This window comes from Leopardus geoffroyi, chromosome C3, assembly GCF_018350155.1.
Source record: "Leopardus geoffroyi isolate Oge1 chromosome C3, O.geoffroyi_Oge1_pat1.0, whole genome shotgun sequence".
In the NCBI taxonomy this organism is placed as follows: domain Eukaryota; kingdom Metazoa; phylum Chordata; class Mammalia; order Carnivora; family Felidae; genus Leopardus; species Leopardus geoffroyi.
Window position 1 is genome coordinate 63349272 of NC_059338.1, and position 25104 is coordinate 63374375.

At 39.5% G+C, this 25104-nt stretch overlaps 1 protein-coding gene and 1 pseudogene across 3 annotated transcripts in view; one reads left to right on the forward strand and one right to left on the reverse strand.

Moving 5' to 3' along the window:
• The window catches only part of AKT3 (AKT serine/threonine kinase 3), a 308341-nt gene that overhangs the window by 216902 nt on the left and 66335 nt on the right, over positions 1-25104 (reverse strand). The gene's annotated exons all lie outside the window — the stretch shown is intronic.
• Positions 1050-4527, forward strand: LOC123585221 (annotated as a pseudogene).

Here is a 25104-nt window from a genome sequence, read left to right on the forward strand (position 1 = left end):
TGTGGTGTCAGCTCCACTGGACACTTCTCTTCCCCACCTGTTGACTGGCCACCTCTCGCATATCCTTCCGGGTTCAACCAAGAGATCACGATCTCTTCTCAGATCCCTTCCTATTATGCGACACAAGCTCCTATGAGGCAGGAACCGTGTCACTCTTGTTCTGTATGCCTAGCATCTATCAAAACGCCTGGCACTGCATGGGCACTCAATAAATACGAATCCATCAGCGGACTGACTGGAGCTACTTGATGCATGCCCTCACTTAACGCACATGGAAGGAAGACAAGAGTCCTCCGGTGATTCATTAACATGGTTTCACGGTCACAACCAGAAATACACTGACCATGGGACACTATGCTAAAATGAACTCTGAAACACCAAGACTCTCCACATTGGATTCTTCAGTAGCAACGAATACTGTGTGCCTAAGATTCTCCTGTGTCCCCTGAAAGGGTAGTGAAGGTCAGAGGGAAGCTTTCCCCCTGCTTCTTATGAGGGGAGTCCATTAGCATAACTCCAGGCCTCCTTCTCTCCCTTTATTCACTCTAATTCTGGTGAGATGCAGTGATTTTTCTGGTGGAGAGACTGGGGGGAGGGGGAACACCTGGGTGTGCAGAATTAAGCCCAGTGCCTTTTTCTTCCTTTTGAAGCCAGCCTGCTGCAGAAAATGCAAATGTGCCTTTGTTCCTACATGTAAGAGACCAGCAAACTAACTAACCACAGGAAGCCTGTAGCCGGTTTTTCTAAATAAAGTTTTATTGGAACACAGCTCCACCCATTACTTAAATATTGCCTAAGGCTGCTTTCTTGCACTATAGTCACAGAGTTGAGTGGCTACAGTGGTGACCGAAACCACAGGGCCTACAAAGATATCTCAGGGGAGGCCTGGCTGCCTCAGTCAGTTAAGCATCTGACTCTTGACTTCAGCTCAGGTCATGATCTCGAGGTTGGTGGGATTGAGTCCCACGTCCGCTCTGCACTGACAGCACAGAGCCTACTTGGGATTCTCTCCCTCTCTCTGCCCCTCCCTGACTGGAGCACACACGGGTTTTCTCTTTCCCTCTCAAATAAATTAAAAAAAAAAAACATTTTAAAAACTCCTTAAAAATTTTTTTAAAAAGGTATTTTAGTATCTGTCCCTGTTCAGAAACAAATCCATGCAATATGTCTCACTCTTAATGCCTGTAATGCACTTAGGAAGATCTGCAATTCTATCAGCAAGTCACCAGGCTCTCATACTAAGACTTCCAATTTAATCCTTACTAGTGATATGCTTTGGCCTCCATCTTTACTTTTCATTTCAAATATTGTGTACGAGGCCAGATAACGAGTACTTATTTACACTGTGGCCTGTACACTTCATCTTTGTAAATTTTCTAGGCATAGTTATTAAGTTCCGGGTACAAAAGTTCCAAGGGACGAGCCTCAGGGAAGCACTTGCTTAAGCGAGGAAGTACTTGGAAATCTGTTTTCTGAAGGAAACGCTGGCCCTACATCTGGGAAATGTAGCTCATTAATGTTAACTTCATCACACCCAGAACTGTGTTTTCTCCTGTTTTCAGTGATGGCCACCGGCACTCCAAACTGCAGCCTCGTTCAAGGAAGACCCACAGAGCTGCAGGCCGAGTCTGGCGCCCGCCCTCACAGCCACTGCAGGACACAGAGCTCCACAGAGACCGTGCCGGGAGCCTCACTCAGGAAAATGATTCTATGTGGGGCAAAGGAGAGCCTAAAGAAGCCAGCAGGCAAAATGTCATCGTGCGCATTCCTTGTGCAGACTTGCTGGGAGGGGCACAGGAGGAAGAGCCCGGAGAGGTGGAAGACCATGTCTGCCAAAGACAAAGGACAACTTGAAGACATGGCAAAGCTGGACGGGACCCATCATGAAAGACAAATGAAGACTCATCTCCCTCCTAAGGGGGGGGGACCAAAGCAAGAAGATCAAGGACCCCAATGCACCCAGGAGGCCTCCTTCAGCCTTTTTCTCATTTTGTTCTGAGTGTTGCCCCAAAATGGAAGGAGAACATCCTGGTCTATGCAGTGTTGACACTGCAAAGAAACGGAGAGACGTGGAAGAACTCGGCTAAGTGTGGCCTTAGGAAGAGACGGTGGCCAAGCTGAAGGAAAAATCTCGAAAAGATGAGGCTGCATGCCGAGCTAAAGAAGACTTGATGAGGCAAAAAAGGGAGTCACCGTCACCGGCAAGGCTGAAAAAGCAAAAAAAAAAAAAAAAGGAAGGAAGGTGAAGAAGAGGACGATGGAGAAGTTGTTTCCAGCGAAGGTTTTCCCCTTGTCTGTAAAGCATCTAAACCCCGTGGATCCAACTCACTCTTTTTAAAGAAAAAACCTGCAACGCAAGGCTGTGTAAGATTTGTTTCTGAACTGCACAGTATCTTTTCCTTCGTATAGTTCCCACGCTAGCGAACGTGTCTTCAGACAGCCCGGTCCTGGTGGCACGTCCGACAGCCACCAACCTTGCCTGCTACAACTTGAGCAGGTTCCTGTTGGCGCCCAGCACACCCTAGTTGTTTGTGGGGATGGAAGGCTTTCGTCTTCAGCTGCCTCTGATGTGGCTTCTATGAGATGACTGTTGTTCTGAATACCACTCTGCAAACTCACAGACACACACACACAAGCTGCCACTGTTTGTTGACATTCTGATTGCTTCTAAGTAAATACAATTTCTTGTATTAAAAAAAGAAAAGACTTAGAGTGTTAAGTTTTCATGTCATGCCCTTTGTTTTAAGAAAATATACAGTACCTGTATTTTTTCTGTAAAAAAAAATAGTCTTTGGACATTATTGATTCTTGTTTCCTTGCATGGTTCCCTATCTCTTGAAACAAATCAAATGACACAAAAAGTGGCATTAGATCTATTTCCTATTTCCAAGAACACCAGTAAAAGACTATTGTAATAACTTATTAAAGAGCATTTATCTTTTTTTCCCATACGGATGCTGTTTAACTAAAACCTTTCAGTCAGTGACAGTCCTACCACACATACCTGTGAAAATGGATGTGCAAGAACATTAATCTTGACAATAACTATAAAGAGGTTAAACAGAGGGAATGAAGGTCTTCCTACAAGTTGATAGAACATGGTCCAACAATAATCCTTCACAAAATATTTAAATAGGTCAGTGAGAGTGTTGCATATTTTTATCACATGCTTTTTATTCATTTCAATTTTGTCCTCTCATTTCCCCGTTGTTATGGAGCTCGCATTTCCAAAGTTTTCTACTAATGTTGTTTGAGTAATTTAATACAAGAAGGTTAGCAGACCAGATGATATATAAAATGCCTCTGACGTCCATACTAACTCAGGTTTATATTTGGTTGCTGGGAATTCTTTCTAAAGCAAAACCAAGAGTAAGACATAAACGAGAGTTTTTCAAAGAAATTGCTTTTGTGCAAAAAAATTAAAATGGTAGTTGAAGATGAAAGAAGCTTTTTTTCAATAAAATATTTTTCATCTCAACTAGGCCATGACTTCTTTGTAGTCACAATATTCAGTAAATACTTAAAGACTACCACACTTATTTCATAATCTGTCAATCTATTCTAGGTCACGTGCCTCCTATGAGAGTTGTCACCTCGCTAAGTTGAAAATTTTAAAATATTTTTTAAAAAAGTGAACCAGTTAAGATTATACAAAATTGAGATTCTATGTAAATGATAAATACATCTCTTGGGGAATCAGAAAAAAGTGTCTGCTTTTCTGTTTTCTTCTCTTTTGGTCCTATAGCAAAACAAATTCTGGTCTTCCTGCTTTTCTCATTAGAAACTTTTCTCCCCTTAAGACGATGTATCCTCTGAACTCTACTATTTAAGAAAGACAGCAAGCATTCTGTTCACCAAAGCCTGTACATAAAAATATGTCAGGGTTTCAGAGTATCTTTTGGAAAAAGTGTTAGACCATTTACTGAAACGAAACTGTATTTAGCGAATACAGTTAGTGAATATAGACAGCTCCCACAGACAAGTGTTGGCCGGCTCCATGCATGAACTTTGGCGCACACGGCCTCCAAGGTCACAGGGGTGAGAGGAAAGATCAAGTGGGGGAAGTACACTGCCTCGGCCCAAAATGACACATAATACTTTCCCTCACAGTCCATTGGCCAGAAACTAGCTATTTGGATCCAACGTAAGTGCATGGAAAGCTGGAAAATGTAGGGAACACATGGAAAAGTTAGTCTGCGCCTCCGAAACACAGCTCTCAAATACTGCTCAAGGAAATCTCAAATTCTGTGTTAAAAGATAAGGTTCTAATTGACCTTTACTAAAACTAAAATTAGATCGACTTTACATACATTTTCTACAATGGCTGGTATTTGTTTCCTGGGGGAACAGTGGATGCTGTTTCTTTAAACTACCTCATTTTGATAGTTCCCCCCACCCACCCAAAATTGTATCAGTAGTCTTAAGAACACTTAAAAGATAAGCATTTAAAATGAATTTTATGGTTTGAAATACAGAAAGCAGTTTCATTAAGCTAGAAAAGATTTTCAAAGATTTCCACAATTTATCAAATACAGTATTAGCGCAAGTGAGGACACCCAATGTTTTAGACACTATCTAATTTGCAACGTCCCTGACCTAAGGTTTAATTAATTTTAAAGTGCGTTTACATACAGTGTCATACAATTATTTTAGGACTCCAGATGAATAGCAAACATATTTTTAAAAAGTGCTCAACTTCAGTACTCATCAGGGAAATAAAAACTGAAACCACAATGCCATATCACCAGGAAGACTGAAAAACGAAAAAGACAATCTCAAGTGCTGGTAAAGAGACGGAACAAATGGAACTCTCAAAAACCGCTACTGGGAATATAAAGAAGCAACATTTCAATGTCAACTGTACTTCGATTAAAAAAGAAAAAGAACCAACATTTCTGGAAAGTGTCTAGCAGGAGCTACAAGATAAGCTGAACATACGCACTCCCTGCCATCCACCAGTCCCACCTCTAGTATGCACCCAACAGAAATCTGTACATAGCACACCAAAAGACATGCAGCCCAGAAGTAAAAATAACCCAAATATGCAACAGAACAGATAAGTTGTGGCCCAGTCACACAACAGAAACATTGTGTAATAAGAGACATGAATGAACTACGTTCACATGCAACAACACAGATGAATCTCATGAAAGCAGCCTTGAAAATAAAGCCAATGGATTCCATATTCAAAAGCAAGTAAAACTGTTTCTAGTGTAAAAGCCAGGTATGCTTGGTGGAGGGCACTGACTTGGACAGGTAGGAGGGAAAGGTTTAGAAGGCAGTGGTAATGTTCTGTTTCTTTGTATGGGTGTTCGTGACATGGCAGGTTGACTTGGTGAAAATTCACAAAAGGGTATTTGTACAACCTTTCACTTTCCAGTCTGTGTCTCATACTTTAAGAAGTTTACCTTAAAAAAATTATTACTGGTAACAGGAACAGAACCTCTTCATTTGTTATATTTTGCACCATCATTTTTAGTTCCAATATTCCTTACCATGGTAAAGGGTGATTTTTGAAACGGCTCTTCTAGTCAACATGTAGGAATCACATTTGCTGTAACTACACTTCTTACTCATTAAAATCCTTACTCAGTGGGGCGCCTGGCTGGCTCAGTTGGCTGAGTGACCATCTCTTGATTTCTGCTCAGGTCATAATCTCAGGGTCGTGGGGTCAAGTCCCATATTGGGCTCTACGCGGACAGTCAGGAGCTTGCTTGGGATTCCCTCCCTTTCCCTCTGCGCCTCCCTCCCTCTCTCTTTCTCTCTCTCTCTCAAAAATAAAGAAACTTAAAAAAATGTTTTTTAAATCCTTACTCTTTAAAAATATTTTTTATTAACTTCTCAAAAAGATTTTTCTTGTGCAAGTAATGTGGGAGATATTCAAATTTTTTTGTAATGAACCTGTTGAAGAATTCAGTTCTAACATAAAAATATGGGCCCTAAGTATATAAGAAAATAAAATATGACACCAAAGACATTGATATCACACCATGTTAACACATGTGGGACTTCAGACATAATTTAGGCCAATCCCTCTTATTTTACAAAAACAGGCAAAGTGATTTACCCAAGGTCACAAAAATAAGTGTAACAGATATTAGTATTCAGCTCTCCAGAATGAGTTTATTATTCTTACCTCTAAACTACCTCCTGCCCACTTAATCATGGATACTAGAAACGAAAATTTTACTACACAAAGGAATTTCCTACTGGATGATTTTGAAGTTGAATTTAGTGAACTCAAGACCTATAATAATCATATAAAGTGAGCATCCAGAGTAGTGTTCTTCATGAAAATACCTTTTTAAGACCCAGTAAGACTTATGTGGTAATCATTTCACAATATGTACAAATATCAAATTAGAACAACGTACACTTGAAACTGTTACATGTCAATTAAATCTCAATAAAAATGCATTAAGTAGATCCCCAAAACTTAAATTTAGCAAGTCTGCGTTGACTCTAGAACAGAACTCTTTTGCAACCCATTGCAAAAATACAAATTCCCGGGGCGCCTGGGTGGCTCAGTCGGTTGAGCGGCTGGCTTCGGCTCAGGTCATGATCTCGTGGTCCGTGAGTTCGAGCCCCGCGTCAGGCTCTGGGCTGACGGCTCAGAGCCTGGAGCCTGTTTCAGATTCTGTGTCTCCCTCTCTCTGCCCCTCCCCCATTCATGCTCTGTCTCTCTCTGTCTCAAAAATAAGTAAACGTTAAAAAAAATTAAAAAAAAAAATACAAATTCCAATGTGGAACCAAAAGGAAAGATCTTCCGGGTTCAATGGATGATTTTTCACTTTGCTTTGTTTTCTATTTCCAGGTAGCCCTAGTTGAGTACTCTTTTCACTAAATTCAAAATACAGGTAGTACCTTCTGGTCAAACATGTTTCTCATGTATTTTATAGTAGTTTAATATCCATCCCTAACTTGGCCTAGGAGTCCCACATCTTCCCCGACCTTCTCAATGAGAGCTGTGTTACACATTTTCATAATACACAAATCATATCCTATTTAATTATTAGGTTAAAATGTATCCCAGGGGGCACCTGGGTGGCTCAGTTGGTTAAGCATCCAACTCTTGATCTCAGCTCATGTCATGACCTCACAGGTTTGTGGGTTCAAGCCCCACATCAGGCTCTGTGCTGACAGTGCGGAGCCTGCTTGGGATTCTCCCTCTCCCTCTCTCTCTGCCCCTGTCCCTGCTTGTGTGAGCGCTCGCTCTCTCTCTCTCTCTCTCTCTCTCAAATAAACATTTACAAAATATAAATAAAATAAAAATAAATAAAATGTATTCCACCTTTACATTCCAATGAAGTAAACGTGATTTGTCTTTAGTATTTTTTCCTCTAAATAATACCAATATAAGCCTACATTTGATAAAGCTAGTTAAAGTTAAAACAAAGACGAAAAACCTTTAGAGACTATTTTATTAACCAGCATGTCACCGAGTTAGTAAGTTATTAACTACCTACCGCTTGCTTATGTTATCTGCACCCCCAGCTTTTCATTAGAGAATACAGGGAGAGATGAGGAAATTTCAAAATTTGGTAACTGGGCCACCGTCAGAAATGCAGACTGAACATCTGATTCCGAGTCTGTCTCAAATTAATGCTCTACAGAGAAGAAGAGTCGTCCCATGATCTCTGAAAATATTTACCGCTGTTGGGATTTTAAAACATTCATCAAGAAAATGGGTTTATTAAAGACAGTGAGGCATCAGAGAAGACAGAGGTAGAAATACAGAGATGGAGACCAGAAGAGAGGAGAGAAGGAAGAAGAGAAGGGAGAAGGAGAAGCACCAAGACCTTGCCCTTGAAAATCTCCAGCAAACTTTATTCATGTACTCATGAAAAAGAAGCAGGGAGAACAGAGTTGATAAAGAAGGCATCATCAGAGATTGAAGAACATGAACATGAGGGCAGGGGGTGGGGGTGGGGGGGAGGTGAGGGGGACCAGGACAGGAAAAAAACAACTGCAAGCTGCTGAACTGAGCTTAAAAACAATCATCAAAGGGGGCTTTGGGAGCTCACCAGCTGCAAAGGTTTTGTATTAGGCTGTGACCCCATTGGGAGGATGGACGCCCCTAAATAATGATGTCAAAAGAGTTTTTACATGCCCAGGAAGCTATTCCAAGCAAACAAAAATCTACATTGGTTCCTAATGGAGGTTAAGACCTTGGGGGATTATAGATAGAGAGCATAGATAGCTATTATCTAAATAAACTTATTGTTCCCAGCACAACAAAAGAATATATTCCTAAAAAAGGATTTGCGGTATGTTCACCATAAAGCTCCAAACAAAAAAATGAAATGAACACTCGCTCTTTGCAGGAATGTACCAACATTGTCAGAAGTTTCATGGCAAAGTGAATTTTAGAATAGAAAAGTAATTAATTACAGAGTAACTTCTAAGGGAATTTAATTCGCGGAGCATTTCTGCATCCCACCTTCCATGCTTTCTTATCACATAGGCAGTAATTCATTACGACTGGGGCAACACACTTCTGAGGAATTCTGATCAGAATTCTGATGGCACCGATGGGAGGTTCTCACTGGCCTCTGTGTTAGCCTTCCATCCAATACGCCTCAGTAAAGGCAACACATCCGTGGTCATTTGTCCAAAACAGCAAATTTTTTTTTTGTTTTGTTTTTGGCAAGAGACATGAAAGATTAAAGGAAGACATCCTCAGTTCATAAAGCAAACTATCATCTAACAACATCTGCTCTTAAAAACCAGCAAAAAATTAAGTTATTTTTTCTCCCCCCAGTCGTACGCACAATTCTCAAAGCAAGCTGCAACGGCATCTTCAGCCTATTTGCAGTTCTTCCAAATTTAATGTATACGTCTCTTTCTTTGTAGTTCACTGAGCTTGTGCCACGGGTTCTGTTCCTGGCCACCTAATGCAAAGGGCTTTCCTGATTAGCATCTGTTGATTATAATGATGTTAGCAAACAGATGCCTTTTCAAATGAAAAGGTTAATATTACATAGAAGTATTACAGAAAACAACCTTAAAATATAAACTGACTTTGTCCACAGACACAGTCTGTGAATAAAATTCAAAAAGGGATAAACTTAAGACAGTGTACTTCAGACAGTGTATAAGTATTCTGCAAAATGATTTAAGGTCATAATTAATCACAAGGTACAAAGGGTCACCAGTGAAATGAGGTATGTAAAAAGCGCAGGGACACGTGGTTGGTTGGACATAGTCCCATGAAAACAAAAACGTGATACTATGCTGTTTCTACCATAACAACCTTCAAATCGTTTTATATTGAGACCTGACAGTTCTGGAACAATCTCTCCTCAATCAAATGAAGGAAAAATGAACACAAGTAGAAAGAGAAGAACATAAATAGACCCTATAAAATATATATCGTGCCAGGGTGTTGTTTATCTGCGTTCCTGAGGAAGTCAACATGGTTTGTTAGTCTGTCTTTTCACATGCTTGTCTAGTAATTATATTGCACAGCTGTCCAAAATAGTTCGAAGGTTTTGAAAGCACCAAGTTGGAAGACCTTGTGGGTAGGCAAGGAAGTTGGATTAGCTCCCTAAACATAGCTCCTTTATCTGAGCTTGAAGATAAAGAGGCAAAATTGAACTTGGTGATCCTATCTGGTTGAGAGAGAAAACAAGAATAGGGTTTAAAAAAAAAAAAAAAAGAAAGAGAGCCAGACAGAAATGGTATTCTTCCTTACAGTTGAGACCAGAAAGGTTCACATAAAGCAAAACTTTACAAGCTATGGTGTAGTCAAGGACAATGGTGACAGTTTAGCTTCATGGATGCTTGTAAAACTTCATTAATCCCTGTAAAACCAGAACCAACCTAGCAGACAAATAACTAAAACAGTATTAAGGAAAGAGGACGGTTTCACTGACTTTGATGTAGAATTTCAGAAAATTTTAAAGTTCACTGGAGGAATATTACTATTCAGTATGATTAATTTAGCAAAAATAAGTCAATAAGGCAAAGCAGTCTTAACCACATGAATCTTTCAGGGTTTGCTTTTGTTCAAAGGAGGTATTCTCTCAAGATGTAGGTTTAAAATAAGATACCCAGACAATACAGAATCAATCTGCATAAACTCTTAAAGATTGCCTGTTTATGCATGTCTGCCTTTCAAAGCCTTGCATTTTGAAGAGTAAGGTGGCCAGGCTAGCCTTGCCATGTGAGTCAGAGCGACATCTAGTGGCAGCTCCGCTGAACAGTGCACGTTTGGTGCTCCATGTGCCGTAAACACCGAAGGATCGGTACCTAGCACGTGGCAGGCGCTGGAACACTACTGCAGAATCAGCTACTCCACCATGAATACTTTGGGCTAATATCCCAATTTCCCCGTTCCTACTGAACTTCCTCCTTCCTTTCCCGCCATTTTCCAGGCCTCCATTCTTCCTGTTTTCTTAGTCTGTAAGCTCCCCTCCCCGCCCCACCCCACCCCCAACTCTCACCCTCTTGTCTCATTCTCTAGGGACTCCTTGGTCAGTCTGTATTTTTCTCATCTGCTTTTTCTTTCACTGTACACATCTGATCAATCTCCACCCTGTGTCTTTTATAGAATCTGTTTTCTGTAGGACTGTTCTGAATATGGCTGTATTAAGTCATGGAACTACGCCAAATGAAACGACCATAATTCATGCAGCCGTGGGAAATTAACTTAATTCATCTCCAGTTGACTGACCATCTATCAAGTCAAACTGATAGATGATTATTTACCAAAAGCCATCATGTCACATCTTCTTCACCCTTATACAAACCCCTCTACCCAAACTCTATCTCCCTCATCCTGTAATAAACTTACTTCCCAGAAAACATGGAAATTATTGAATGTAAGTAACCCCAACTTCCCAACTCTGCATTTGAAGCAGACACTTAATTGGAAACGTTTCTCTTTCTCTCTCTCTCAAAGGAGGACATATATATCCCCCTTGTCGAGGGCTAGCCTTATTCTCGTGTCCCATTTTTATTGTTATCTGTCTTTAAAACTTGGGTTACGGCAATGATTATCTCTCTCTTGAACCCTCAAAATTTCCCCTCTGTATTCTGACTCCTTCCCTACAACCTATGAACATGCCCACCCCATCCAAACATCATCTTTATCTTTCTTTGACCTGTTTGAATCTATTCTCTTTTTATCAAAGAATAACTCAAAAGAATAATCTGTAGTATCTTTCTTCATTTCTTCGATATCCATTCACCACCCAACCAAAACTCCACTGGCTCCAGGGAATGGCAAGGGAACCCACCTACAGAAGCCTGGCTGACTAATCACAGCCAGCTGCTGAGCCAGGGCTGATGCTGTGTGGAGTCCTAATCAGTGCTGGTTGGCAGGCTGCTGTTTTATTATTTAACATAGCTGGAAGTTTCTTTACTTCTCGTACCAAATCAAAAATCACTGAATGAGAGAACATTTTCAACTAAGAAAAAAATCTACTCAATACTGAAAAGTATTAAAAAATGTGACCCTTATCCAAAACAAGCATATAAGCACCTGAAAGGTACATCTAGTTAAGTGATATGGCACAGCATTTTAAATAGCCCTGAAATGCTGAACTAATTATAGTAACCATGAGCAATGCTTTCTGAACAGCTCTGATTCTGAAATGAACATTCTTTGTATCTGATGATACCAATTCAGCCCTTTTTGTGGTCGATGCTATAAATGTTACGGAAATTATGTACTGCCCATGTTCATTACCTAAATTTCACATAATAATAGGTTTGTTAAATTAATTTTTCCCTAAAATAGATAAAACAATTATTCTTTATTAAGGATTAATCACTTGCCAAAATTAATTGTCTAAAACAACCTCATTTCAATTACACACTAGTCTTAGATCTGGTGTTTTCAACTTTTTGTTTCTTTAAATTTTACACTTTAAATTTTTAAGTAACAGAAACAATTTTGCAGGTAGTTGCCTGGTTTATAAGTGGTCTGCACTCTTTAAGTTCATTGGTTCCTTTCTGGACACTTCGTCCGTTTTGTTCCAGAGAATAATGCTATAAATAGTGGTTAAATTTGAGGATGTCATCAAAGGTCTATTTAACTCAATTAAGTAGTACTAATCAGTACCAGCTAAACCAGCCTTAAATCTAGGTCCCTGGAATGGAGGGGTGGGGAAAAGGAAGTTAAAGTTTTTAACACTCTTTCCAGGCACAGAATTCACCGTAATCAAATACCTGAAATGGGCAAATGTACCTTTGGCATAATTCCTACATCCTTTCTCAATACAAGCTTTTCTCCCATATCCTGCTGTTATTTCTACCAGTTTCATGGTCTTCACACCTCTCGCATCATGTCATACCATCTTGATCTGCCTTAACTTCCCCAAATGCCCCGTATTTCAAAATTTACTTCTTCCTTCTACCAACATCTGATCTCAGCAGGCAACAAGAATGCAATCCGATTCAAAGGAATAGGTGAAAAGATTGGTCTAAACCTTTTAAAAGATAATTTTACAAAATAATGATAACAACAGGGGAAGAGGAGCATTACAGTGTAGAAAACTAGTAGGCACTACTTTAATCAAGTGATCAAAGCTAACATCACTAGTAATGGGATAAATCGAAATTGAACACCACCCCAGAGGATACAAGGACACAGGAGCTCTTCTGTGACATTGCCAAAAACATACAACCTGAATCTCACAGTGAAAAAAACATCAGACAACCCCAAATTGAGGGATGTTCTACAAAATAACTGGTATGTAATCTTCAAAAGCATCAGAACCATAAAAGTAAAGATGGTGGAGCCATTCAGGCTAAATGAGACTGAACTTACTTGACAACTAAATGCAGTGCAAGATTTTGGATTAGAATTTCTCAACAAAAAACATTATTGGAAGAACCGGCAAAATCTGAAAAGGGCCTGGTTATTCAATAGTAGTGAGTGATGCAAGAATATCTATTTCTTGACTTAAAAGTTAAGTCTTCATATAGGAGAATGTCCTTTGTAAAAAAAAAAAAAAAAAAAAAAAAATCCACAAAAGCATTCAGGAGTAATGGAGTGTCTTGCATCCAAATGGACTGGGAAAGAAAAGCTTCTGAGTTATTCTTACAACTTTTCTGTAAGTTTGGAATTATTTCAAAATATAAACGAAAAATAAAGAAAATGTAAGGGTTTTTACACTTGCATTCCCTTTTGCATTCTGATGCAGCTTTATCTAACAATTAAAGCTGTTAATAGGTTTTGGAAATGTATTTCTTTCATTCATTCATTCATTCATTCATTCATTCATTCATTCTTCACTCAACAAACACAGAGTGCCTTACTCTGTCACAGGCACTATGAACACCACTGGAAAAAGTGGAAGAAAATCCCTGCTTTCATGGAGCTTATATTTGATGGGTGAGAAGCAAGTGGAGTGTATAGTATGTTAAATACTGGTAAGTGCCAAGGAGAAAAACAGAACAGGGAGAGGACTGAAGCTTTAGATAAGGGAGCCTGGGACAACATCACCGAGAACTTTTTTTTTTTTTTTTTTTAATTTTTTTTTCAACGTTTATTTATTTTTGGGACAGAGAGAGACAGAGCATGAACAGGGGAGGGGCAGAGAGAGAGGGAGACACAGAATCGGAAACAGGCTCCAGGCTCTGAGCCATCAGCCCAGAGCCTGACGCGGGGCTCGAACTCACGGACCACGAGATCGTGACCTGGCTGAAGTCGGACGCTTAACCGACTGCGCCACCCAGGCGCCCCAAGAACTTTTTTTTTTTGAACTCACGACCCTGAGATCAAGACCTAAGCTGAGATCAAGAGTCAGACACTTAATGGACTGAGCCACCCAGGTGCTCCGAAGTAACTTTTAAGAAAAACTGAAGAGATGTGTGGGTACCTGGGGGCGGGGGGTGGCAAGACGGTAGAGAGATTTCTTGAGGTAGGGAACAGGAAGGCTTGAGATGGGGACATGCCTGATGTGCCCCTGGAACAGTCAGAGCATGAACGAGGGAGGAACTGCTAGGAAAAAGTCAGAGAGGTGATGAGGAGCCCCTCGTCATCTACAGCCTTGTGGATCCCACAGAGGACTCTGCCATTTACTCTGAGCGAGGTGGGAGGCCACAGGAGGCTGCTGAGCACAGAAGCCACGTCATTTGTCTTAAGTTGTAGTAAGATCACTGAGGCTACTGCTGGAAAACGGAATAGAGGAGGACAGGGGCAGTGGATGAGGGTTAACGATCCAATCTCACTTCTCCACAACCGCCGGCCCCATGTGATAACATACAATGAAGCAGGATGAAAGATTATTATAGAGGGACCTTGCAACTTGCTCAGCCTGCAGGTGAAGAATCGACACTGCCTACGCCCCAGGAGCCTTCCCCACGTGCCTTCTCGGCTCGCATCTCCTACAGGTATAAACGCTCTCCTACTGTTATGGTATTAACTTACCTAGTTTTTATTAGTGTCAGCACCCAGCTCTGTGTCCCTAAACAACAACGTTTCCTGCGTATGGAGTTCTTACACATTGGAATAGGACTTTATGCATCGTCTCTACCTCACTTCTCTCTCAAAACTAGGCTGGTGCGATTCTTCCCTGTTTAGTGTAGCTTTGGTCCGTTACTTTTCTTTGCTGTACCGTATTCCACTGTGTGACTGCGCCACGACTCATTTATCCATTCTCCCGCACACGGGCATCTGTTTCCAGTTGCTTGTTATCTCAAGCAACACTCCTCTGAACATCCCTACGCGTGTCTCCATGGGAAACAGGCACACATCTGAGGGTTTCTATCCAGGAGTTGAATTACTAAGTCAGAGGGTCTGCACGTCCTCGAGACAAGCTGTTCTAGGTGTACCACTGTTCATTTCGCCAGTAGCTCCAACCTTGGATATTGTCATGACTTCGAATTGTTGCCAACACGGTGTGTGTGTGTAGACACTGTCTTACGGTGATTTTTATTTGTCATCTCTCTGATTGCTGAGGATTGGTTTTTTTTGTTTGTTTGTTTGTTTTTTACATTTGTCATTCTTTCATTTCTTCTCATACCTAAGATCTTTCATCAGGAAGTGTGGCACTGAGCACATCCACATTTTGCAAACCACCCCCCCCACCCATTTCCAGAGCTCCTTTCATTTTGCAAAACTGGAACTCTGTACCCATTAAACAGTAACTGCCCCCCCGCCCCTGGCCCCAGCCACTGGCAACCACCATTTGACTTCTTATCTTTAGGAGTCTGACTACCCTAGGTACTTCACATAAGTGGGATGGGCTCCTACAGTGCCCGTCCTCGGAGGCCAGGGCTGTGTTGCACTCCCTGCAACACAGCAGGTGACCACCTGCAAAACACAAAGCAGGTGACCACCTGCAAAAACCAAAGAAGGGCATCAGTCAGGTACTGAAGGACTAGACTTTGGTCGCTGATAAGGCTGCCATCGCACTAGGTGCACCTCCCCAAATGGAGCCCCTCCCACTGCCTAGGTGCTCAACCAATATTGCTTGACCGATTGGATGAATGAACGGTGGAGGACAGCTGGCTGAGGCCAGACTCCGCTCCCGTTCAGGCAAGCCCGTTTACTTCACCCTTGCTTTAAGTTGTTACTGAATCCCAAATGTCAAGTTTAAAGCTTAGGAGCTGACAGAACATCTTCCCTGGCTCCTGAAAATTCAGTCAGTCAAGGAACCCCAGTTTATGATTTCTCAAATCCCTGGGATCCTCTGACAGTCAGCTGCAGCACCCGTATGCACAATGAGGGGTGTGTCCCAGTTACCTAAATGGCTGGGCCCAAATAAGACCACAGCCAACCTCCCGTGACTGTAATCCGAGACCTAATGATCTTTCTCGGCTTTATCCTCAGCCACTTAGACATACAAAGTGATATACTAATACAAGGCACACCGTACTCTGCCTGAGAAGCAGTTAGCATTAGCTATCTAGAAAGAAATAGCAGTTAACTTAAAGACGTAATTTTTTCAAAGACAGGTGAGTGTATTTCAAGGAATACAATATCTAAGCATTTTAAGAAATGTATTAAATATTTATTTTATTGTTAAGGCCAAAATGTCTTGAATTTTGGTTCCTTAATCCAGGAATCTTTGTTTGACTGAACTCCTGATACTAATCCCAACCTGGTATCTCATAAGAAATTACAATGGTAGGGCAATTTCTTTAAGTCAAAATAATAGGTTTTTGTCAATATACCTGGTGATTGCAAAGGAATAAAGCATTCTACTTTAAATAATATGAAATGAAAAAAAATTTAATGTTATTAAAATTAATTTTTTGGCGTGCCTGGGTGGCTCAGTCGGCTGAGTGTCTGACTTCAGGTCAGGTCATGATCTCACAGTTTCATGAGTTTGAGCCCTGCGTTGGGCTCTGTGCTGACAGCTCGGAGCCTGGAGCCTGATTCAGATTCTGTGTCTCCCTCTCTGTTCCTCCCCCCGCTTGCATTCTGTCTCTTTCTCTCTCTCAAAAGTAAATAAAGATTAAAAAAAATTTTTTTAATTAATTTTTGATTCCTAGAGGGAAAAAAATAATCATTTATTCTCAGGCTACATTGCTGATCATCTGTTCTCAAAATCTTTCATGTCAACAGAAAATACTAAAATAAAATCATAAACAATGATTTTACTATATATGTTTTTGTAATTGCCAACTCTGAGACTCCTATGTAATGATTTGATCAAGCTAACACACCATTTTCCAGAAACAAGATTTTTAGAGAAAGGAAGATAATGTCAAAATTATCTTTTTTATCTGACTTATGTATAATCAATGATCTACCCTCTACAGATGGCTACGAAAGCATCCAAAAAAATGTTTCTATGTGACAGAGTGCATCAAGCGCCACAAAATGGACTGTTTTCCATACTATTAATAAGACTATTAACAGACTTCCTCTCAAACTCTTCTTTTCAATCTTAAGTCCCTTCAAGACTCATTAAGCAATTCCAGAAAATAAGCAGGATATGTGAATGGTTAACACTGACCTCGCACATGTGGCAATGCAAATTATGCATGGCAAGGTAGAGATGTTAACACTGTATTTAAAATGTAAATCTCCTAATCTTCCAAAATCACTCACTCACTGTTCCAGAAACATTTCTAGAACTAACCACAGCTTTCAGGATTGGAGCCAAGTATTTTATAGTGAATTTTAATGTTGGCTTATAGATCTGATATCTGTCATTTACTTACTTTATGACATAAAGACAGACTTATCAGAACAGAAAATATTTTAACAACTTATGAAAGCAAAAAAAAAATGCTATTTCTAAGTGTAATTACTCAATTATGAAATCAAGTATCAAATTTTCCTACTGAATAAAAAATTATCTTTCTAGTCTTCATTAAATACTGCCTACTAGCTACAGAGAATTATATGAATTACTTTAATAAAAAATGATCCAACTTAAAGTTTATTGTTGTTGATTATCAATAATACCAATCATTTAATTTCTAAATCACCATTTTACTCTACTGAAGCTCCTATAAGTTTTAAATAATAAATAAACAGCCTATCCATGATGATTTTGTTTCTGGAGATTCTAATCATTTCTAATAATTGCACCAACTAAATTATTTAAAGTTTATACTCCCAGAATAAATCCCCAGTTACTTTTCATACTGGTAAGCTGTATTTCAGGGAATTCTGCTATCTTAAAACTGAGTGTCACAAATTTCATAAATTTTTTTCAAGGAGGGAAAAGCTAGCGCATTCCTGTGAATTACTTGAAAGTTCACCTTTATTATTTAACTTAAGACGAGGTCAGAGACCACCAGGAACAAAATATTCTGGCAGTCCCCTCAGAGGTATGTGTCTTCAATCCCATTGGCTAAAAGCATGCCAATTAACAAGAGAAATTTTACAACAGATTTAGAACAAGAAAGAATTCATAGAACAGATGTCCATACCAAAATTCTTCATAGGACACTCAAATTTAAATGAAAACAATTATGGTAATATCAAAAAAGTTTAGTAAACCAATTTAGAAGGTTTCTAGACAAGTTAGGCCCTCTAAGTGCACACAGATTTTTAAAGTAAGTATATCCAAGAATACAACAATATTCTGAATAGTGTCTGGAGTAGAGATCAAAGGAATGTGACAGCTTATCTCCTTAATAATTCTAGAATTTACCTATCATCTCTCCTTTCAGGTTTAAAATTAAATTCCCTTTCAGCATATCTCCTCTTAGACACAAATAGGACTTGTGTTTTAATGTCAGTGGATCTGGAAGCACACAGCCTCCACTAACTTTCATTTCATCCACCTCCTGGCACAACAGTAAGACTGAGGCATCCCCTGCCCCTCGCCCACCCACCCCACCCCCTTACCCCCTCACCCCAGCCACTGGCTCCACAGCACAATCAGGAGAGCTTTCACCCTGAACTCTTATTTCACCGCAGATGGCTTGGAAGGATGGTTACAAAACTGTGCATGACGCACCAGCTTACAATCCTATATTTTGGTAAAAAACCCAACCTTTACCAAATGAAAACCGTAAGTCACTACCTAAAATGGTCTCTATTTGCAAAATTGTGAACTCAAAATTTCCACCACCAATGGTTAATTCCTTTCTTAATGTGCTGTCATCATCAAGCAATATTCAGAAGATAAAATTGGAAGGGAGGAAATTAGTCAAAATGCAAATAGTGAATCCTCCTGAGAGACAAGCACTGCTAAACGTTTAAAGTAAGCCCTTATATGTGCTGCAAAGCAAAGGTATAACTATCTAACATTTCTCCCTGGCCCTCGTTCAAGGGCAATATGAGTTCAACAATGTATAGGAGACCATAATTCCCCACACACTGAGTTTACTCAGTCAGATAAGCGTGCTTGTGCATGTTGAGAGAAAAAATGATTGGCTGTGGTTTTAAGAAAACCTTTTACTAAAATTTATGCCAACTTAGAATAGAATTACATGTTCACGTTAACATTTTAAATATAAATCATTAAATCCTGAGTACTGACCTCCAGAAAACAAGATTAGTTTAAAAATACACTGTAACAAAGAACTGTAATGAAAGAAAAACACCAAAAAAGTCTATATTTAACTGGCTGCTCAGTCATTAGAAAGGTGCCCCATTACCACCATATGTTACTCAAATATGTTATCACACCTACAATTTCATCATATGTCTCCCAAGAAATTAATTAGTTCTAACTTTTTCAACTTTGACAAAAACGTCTGCATCAGTCAGATTACCAGCTACTGCAAACATTTCAAAATTCAAAGCTTTCTTCAGCTTATATTTAACCTTTTAATTACTATTAATGATTTAGCAACATTTAGAACAGCATTCATTAGACAGATGTCTAATTCTACAATTTTGAATAATGTAAAGTCATTTATACATATATTTACTTTTGGTGCACATTTGCTCAGTAATTTTTAAAAATAAAATTAATCGAAGGTCCAAAACCATATACTGATACTTCATTTCACAGCTGCATTTAGCGTAAAGAAGAAAATACTTAAAATTTTCACTTTCTGTAAATATTTAGAAACTCACAAGAAGTTGAGATCATATAATTTACAATAAATAAATTCTACAATTAACACTGCTCCAAATTACAAGAAAGATATCTGAAAGAACATGTTCATTTGAAAGGGACTTTACAAGCTACCATCAGTAAAAAAGAAAGAAAGAGCAGAGAAAGTGACAAAGCAGAGGAATTTTCATAAATACTCTCTCTACCAAACTTTTTTTAACGGGGGAAAAGAAAACAGTCCTGTTTGATTCAAAATCACCAGCGGAGGCGATCCTCAACCATGTAAACCAGCTTCCATCTCCACTCGTTTATTTAAACTCCCTGTAAAGGTTACCACACTTTCTAAGTATTCATTCGGTAAACATGTGTTGAGCGGTGAGGGAAACAGACAAACTCCTGCTCTCACAGAGCTTACATTCTAATGGGAATGAAAGGGAAAATAGACATAGTAAATGAGTGGCAGAAGTAAGTCTGAGTGAGTAAATAGTATTTTAGTAGTGCCAAGTGCTAATGTCTCCTTGACTCCCTGGTTAACCAAACAAAAATCCAACAAATCACAAGCAACAAAAGCTTGCAGTGGCTTCAGGAAAGCCGTGTGTAACACGAGTGAGTCCTTCAGTGAACCAAACAACAACATAAGGGATCATCTACAACTCGTCTCTATCCAGTAAGGAATGAGATTTCCGTTCTGAAGTTACCACTTAGGTTGAAGAAGGGGTTCAGGTTGATCAGAATGAACCTGCTGGGCACCGCCAGGAACACCTGCTGGGGGCTCTCGCTCCTTTCTTGGTAGAGGACCACCCCACCCCCCACCCCCTTGCTTTTGCCTCCTGCTAAGGAAAACGGCACCTGCGCACTGCACAGTTTTTGAGCTGAAAAAAACAAAAAACAAAAACCTTAGAAATATCAAGTGTCCCAGGAAGCTTTCTTTGCCCTCCTCAAGGAGATTTAAGCATTTCCACCTCTTTACTCCTATCATGCATAAAAAGCAGGAACTGATGTTCTTATTTGTTTGTGTTCCCAGAACCTGTCTTAAGTCTGGCACAGGAGTCTGACTGGACTTTTCACTAATACAAGCACAGTTTTAGAAAGATTATTCTGGTAACAATAAAGCCAAGATTCAAAGTTTGAGGTAACTTGGATTACGTATATTATGTAGACATGCGCTGCTCTCAGCTCAGGTGGAGGGAGTGTGCCCATTCACATTCGATGAATGTTTATCAAGGTCTTGCCACGTATAAGGTTAAATAAGAGGACACAAAAATGTAAGAGACTGACATGGTCCACACCATCATATAGGGTTTCTCCAGGGAGAAAGACCCATAATAAGAAAGAAAATAAATAATAATTTTAGACTGCAGTAAGTTTTATAATGGAAATTTACAGAGTACATTGAAACTCTTGTCACTTCATCAGAAACTCGAAGTTGAGACTACTGTATACAGGAAGCATCCTCAGGAAAAGACAAGACCTTAGGTGGATATATTGCAGGAATACAGGTAAAGAGATTAGAAATTTAATTCAAATCAATTAGCTTTTAAGGAGTATTACAATGTCTCATGCACCATGATGCAAGCATGAATAAAACCCCACGTTAGCCCCTGACGACCTGAAATTCTAATGAGGGAGAGGCACATAAGTAGATCACCTTGACTGGACAACATGTGAGGTTTGTGGAATCACAGAAAGAGCACCTCACTGACCTGAAAGTAGTTAGGAAGTTTTCCAAACGGAAAAAACAAAACAAAACAAAATTGAATAAACAATAATAACAAAATGCAAATAACTTACATATTTTAAAGGAAGAATTAACAGGACAAGATAATGGAAAGGAGACTGAGGCAAGAGGAAGATAAGAATATTTCCAGGCTAGTGATTTGAAGAAGCCGCCTAGTGATACCAGTAAAGGAAAACTGAAGGGGAATCGGTATTAAAAAGAAGGCAGGCTCAGTTCTGAAGATCCCAACTGATGAATACACTAGGATATCCACAGGAACTTTTAAAATATTCAACTAGGACATAATAGACAGGTTCTTTCATTCACGAGTAACAAATATCTGCGATTCACTCTAACACACAGATAATGTATCAGACGGCCAAGGGAGAAGAGCAAAGTGCCTGCAGAGAGGTCAAAAGAGGCCCACCAACAGAGTTAAGGATGGGATACGGTAACATTCTGAGGGTCTCAACAGAAAACGTGTCAGTGAAAGAGCGCTCCGATGCAGGGATGAACCATGCAGGGATGAACCAAGAATGTCAAATGTCAAGGAAGCCAAGAGAGGGGTGTGTCCGATAAGGAGTGGGCAGTAATCGGTATTACATGATACAAACACTCTTAAGAAGGCAAAAGAGTCAAGGCCACTGAATATGGTTAAACAGAGGTAATTACTGTAGAGTTTGATCATGTGTTAAGTCCTAGTTAATCACAATTAATCACAATTAGTTGTGCACAGGACTACTGTGCACAGGACTATGCACAATTAGTTGTGCATAGGAGCATAAGAAATAATACATTAACCATATTCTTGTAACATCAATTTATTAATTTATAAGCATATCTAATATTTATTAGAAGAAATGAACATATAAGCAAATTTTAAAAATTATATAAAGGAGGGGCGCCTGGGTAGCACAGTCGGTTAAGTGTCTGACTCTTGATTTCATGATTTCAGTTACGATCTCACAGTTTGTGGGTTCAAGCTCCATGTCGGCCTCTGCATTGACAGCACGGAGCCTGCTTAGGGGTCTCACTCTTTTCCAATCTCTCTGCTCCTCTCCGACTTCCCTCTTTGTCTCTCTATCTCTTTCTCTCTCTCTCTCTCTCTCTAATAAACTATTTAAAAACTGTGTAAAAGAGTAACAGTAACAATTTCCAGTAATAGATAACTTTTGAAACAATTTGTTTTCAGAAGAAAAAAATTTCCAAGTTAAAAAATACTAATGTTTTTTAAAAAAAGAATTATTGCCAGGGCGCCTGGGTGGCTCAGTCGGTTCTGTGTCCAACTTCAGCTCAGGTCATGATCTCACAGTCCGTGAGTTTGGGCCCTGCATCGGGTTCTAGCTCGGAGCCTGGAGCCTGCTTCGGATTCTGTGTCTCCCTCTCTCTCTGCTCCTCCCCTGCTCATGTTCTGTCTCTGTCTCAAAAATAAATAAAAACATTTAAAAAAAAATTTTTTAAAAAAGAATTCTTGCCATTTAGAAACATATTAATGAAATAATGTGATGTTTGAGATTTGCTTCCAAATAATCCGCAAGGTAAAGGAACAGGTGGATATATAGTAAGATTGGCCAGGGGCTGAAAATTTTTGAAGCTGGTAATGATTACATGGGTGTTGACTATACTGTTCTCTCTACTTTTGTGCATGTTTGAAATTTCCTAATAAAACATTTTATTACCTCAAACAAAAATATTTGTGTTTATCTGAACTCCAAAGAAAATAATGCTTACAAGGATCTAAAATTAACCTCAAACTGCCAAAAAGAATGAAAACAGTAGAATTTCTACAAACTGGACTTCTAAAACATATAAACAGAGAAAAGAAAAAATCAGCACAAATTCTAGAAGCTAGCTTTGGTTTCATGAAAATTTTAAATTATAAAATGCCATAGACTAGGGGTGCCAGGGTGGCTCAGTCGGTTAAGCGTCCAACTTTGGCTCAGGTCATGATCTTACAGTTCCTGAGTTCAAGCCCTGCGATGGGCTCTGTACTGACAGCTCAGAGCCTGGAGCCTGCTTCAGATTCTGTGTCTCCCTCTTTCTCTGCTCCTCTCCCACTCATGCTCTCTCAAAAATAAATAAATGTTAAAAAAAAAATTTAAATGCCATAGACTTAAAAAATCTTAAAAATTTGCAATCAAATCATGAAATATAAATGTTACGTTTTCTCAAGATGGTGAGATACACACATACATATCTCATAATCAACACCGTAGGGTAACTGAATTACTCAAGCAAAAGGTCTCTGACAGTCTTATACAGCAACAGCGGTAGGGGCTTAGACATGCTACGTTGGCTGGAAGCTTTAATTCTGATATAGTCTTCCCTCCTTCTTCCTCTCCTCATTTCCATTACAACAGGTCTTTTCACCTGAATAATTCCAATTCATTCTTCAGGTCTCTGTATTACTTATTCCAGGAGTCTGATCCCACACAACAGGAGAAAATGCCATGCCATATCCTCCCACAGAACCCTTGCCTATCTCTGTCACGTAAACCATTCAATTTAGCACCACGAGGAAAGGGCCATGTCTTCCAAAAATTTTATTGAGATATATTTCATATTTTAAAGTGGACAATGTGTGGGCTTCAGGTTATTCACAAGTCTGTGCAACTGTCAACACTAACTCCAGAACTTCTCATCATCCCAGAAAGAAATGCTGAACCCACTGGTGCTCCCTCCCCTCTTCCCTCCTCCTCTGGGCTCCTGGAAACTGCTGCACTGCTTTCTGCCTATGGATTTGCCTATTCTGGATGTTTCATAGGAATGGAATCATACAGTATGTGACCTCTGTGTCTGACTTTTTTCACTGAGCATAAAGTTTTCAAGGTTCATCCGTTCTGGAACATGGATCACTTCACTCCTTTTCTGGAGGAGTGTAATATTCCAGTTTATGGATTACACCATCTTTGATGTACATTTATGTTACTTTCACTTTTGGACTATTATGAAGAATGCTACTATGAACGTTCATACCCAAGTTTTCCGGAAACACAGGGTTTCAATTCTCCTGGGAGCATACTCTCAATTCTCTGGATGTGGAACTTCTGGGTCATGTGGTCAACTCTATGTTTGAGGTTTTTAGGAACTGCCAAACTGGTTTCCGATTCCACTGGTTTCGATTCCACCAGCCTGTCTGAGGGTTCTAACGTCTTGGTAACCTCACCAACACTTCTTATGATGTGTCCTTTTGATTACAGCCATCCCAAAGGGTATGAAGTGATAGCTCATGTGACTGTGATTTCCATTTCTCCAATGGCTAATGATGTTGAGCATCTTTTCGGGTATTATTGGCCATTTGTGTATCTTCTCTGGAGAAATGTCAATTCAGATCCTTTGCCCATTTTTTTAGTTGCCTTTTATTGTGGTCTTTCATTATTGTGCTTGAAATATTCTGCGTACCAGACCTTTATTAGATATATAATTTACAAGTTATTCTCTTGCTCTGTGGGTCTTTTCACTTTCTCAATAGTGTCCTTTGACCCATAAAAGTTTTTAATTTTGATGAAGTCCCATTTATCAGCTTTCCATTGGTTGCTTGTGCTTTTGATGTCAAATCTTTATCATCCAATTGAAGGTTGCAAAGATTTACCCATTTTCTCCTAAGAGATTTATAGTTTTAACTCTTATGTTTAGGTCCATTTTGAGTTACTTTTTCATATACAGTGTGAGGTAGGGATTCACATTCATTCTGTTGCCCATGGAAAGCCAGGTGTCCCAGTACCATTTGTTGAAGACTATTCTTCCCCACTGAGCGGTCTTGCCAACCTTGTCAAAAACAATTGACCACAGATGTATAGGTTTATTTCTGACTCTCAATTTTCTTCCACTGCCATCAGTCTATCTTCCATATCTTTTTTTCACTGCATGAAATGTGGGAAGCACTCAATGAAGATTTTTATAGTTAAATACACCTGTCAATAATGCAAGGATGAAAGTTTTGAGCCAAGCGACACCTCAGAGAAC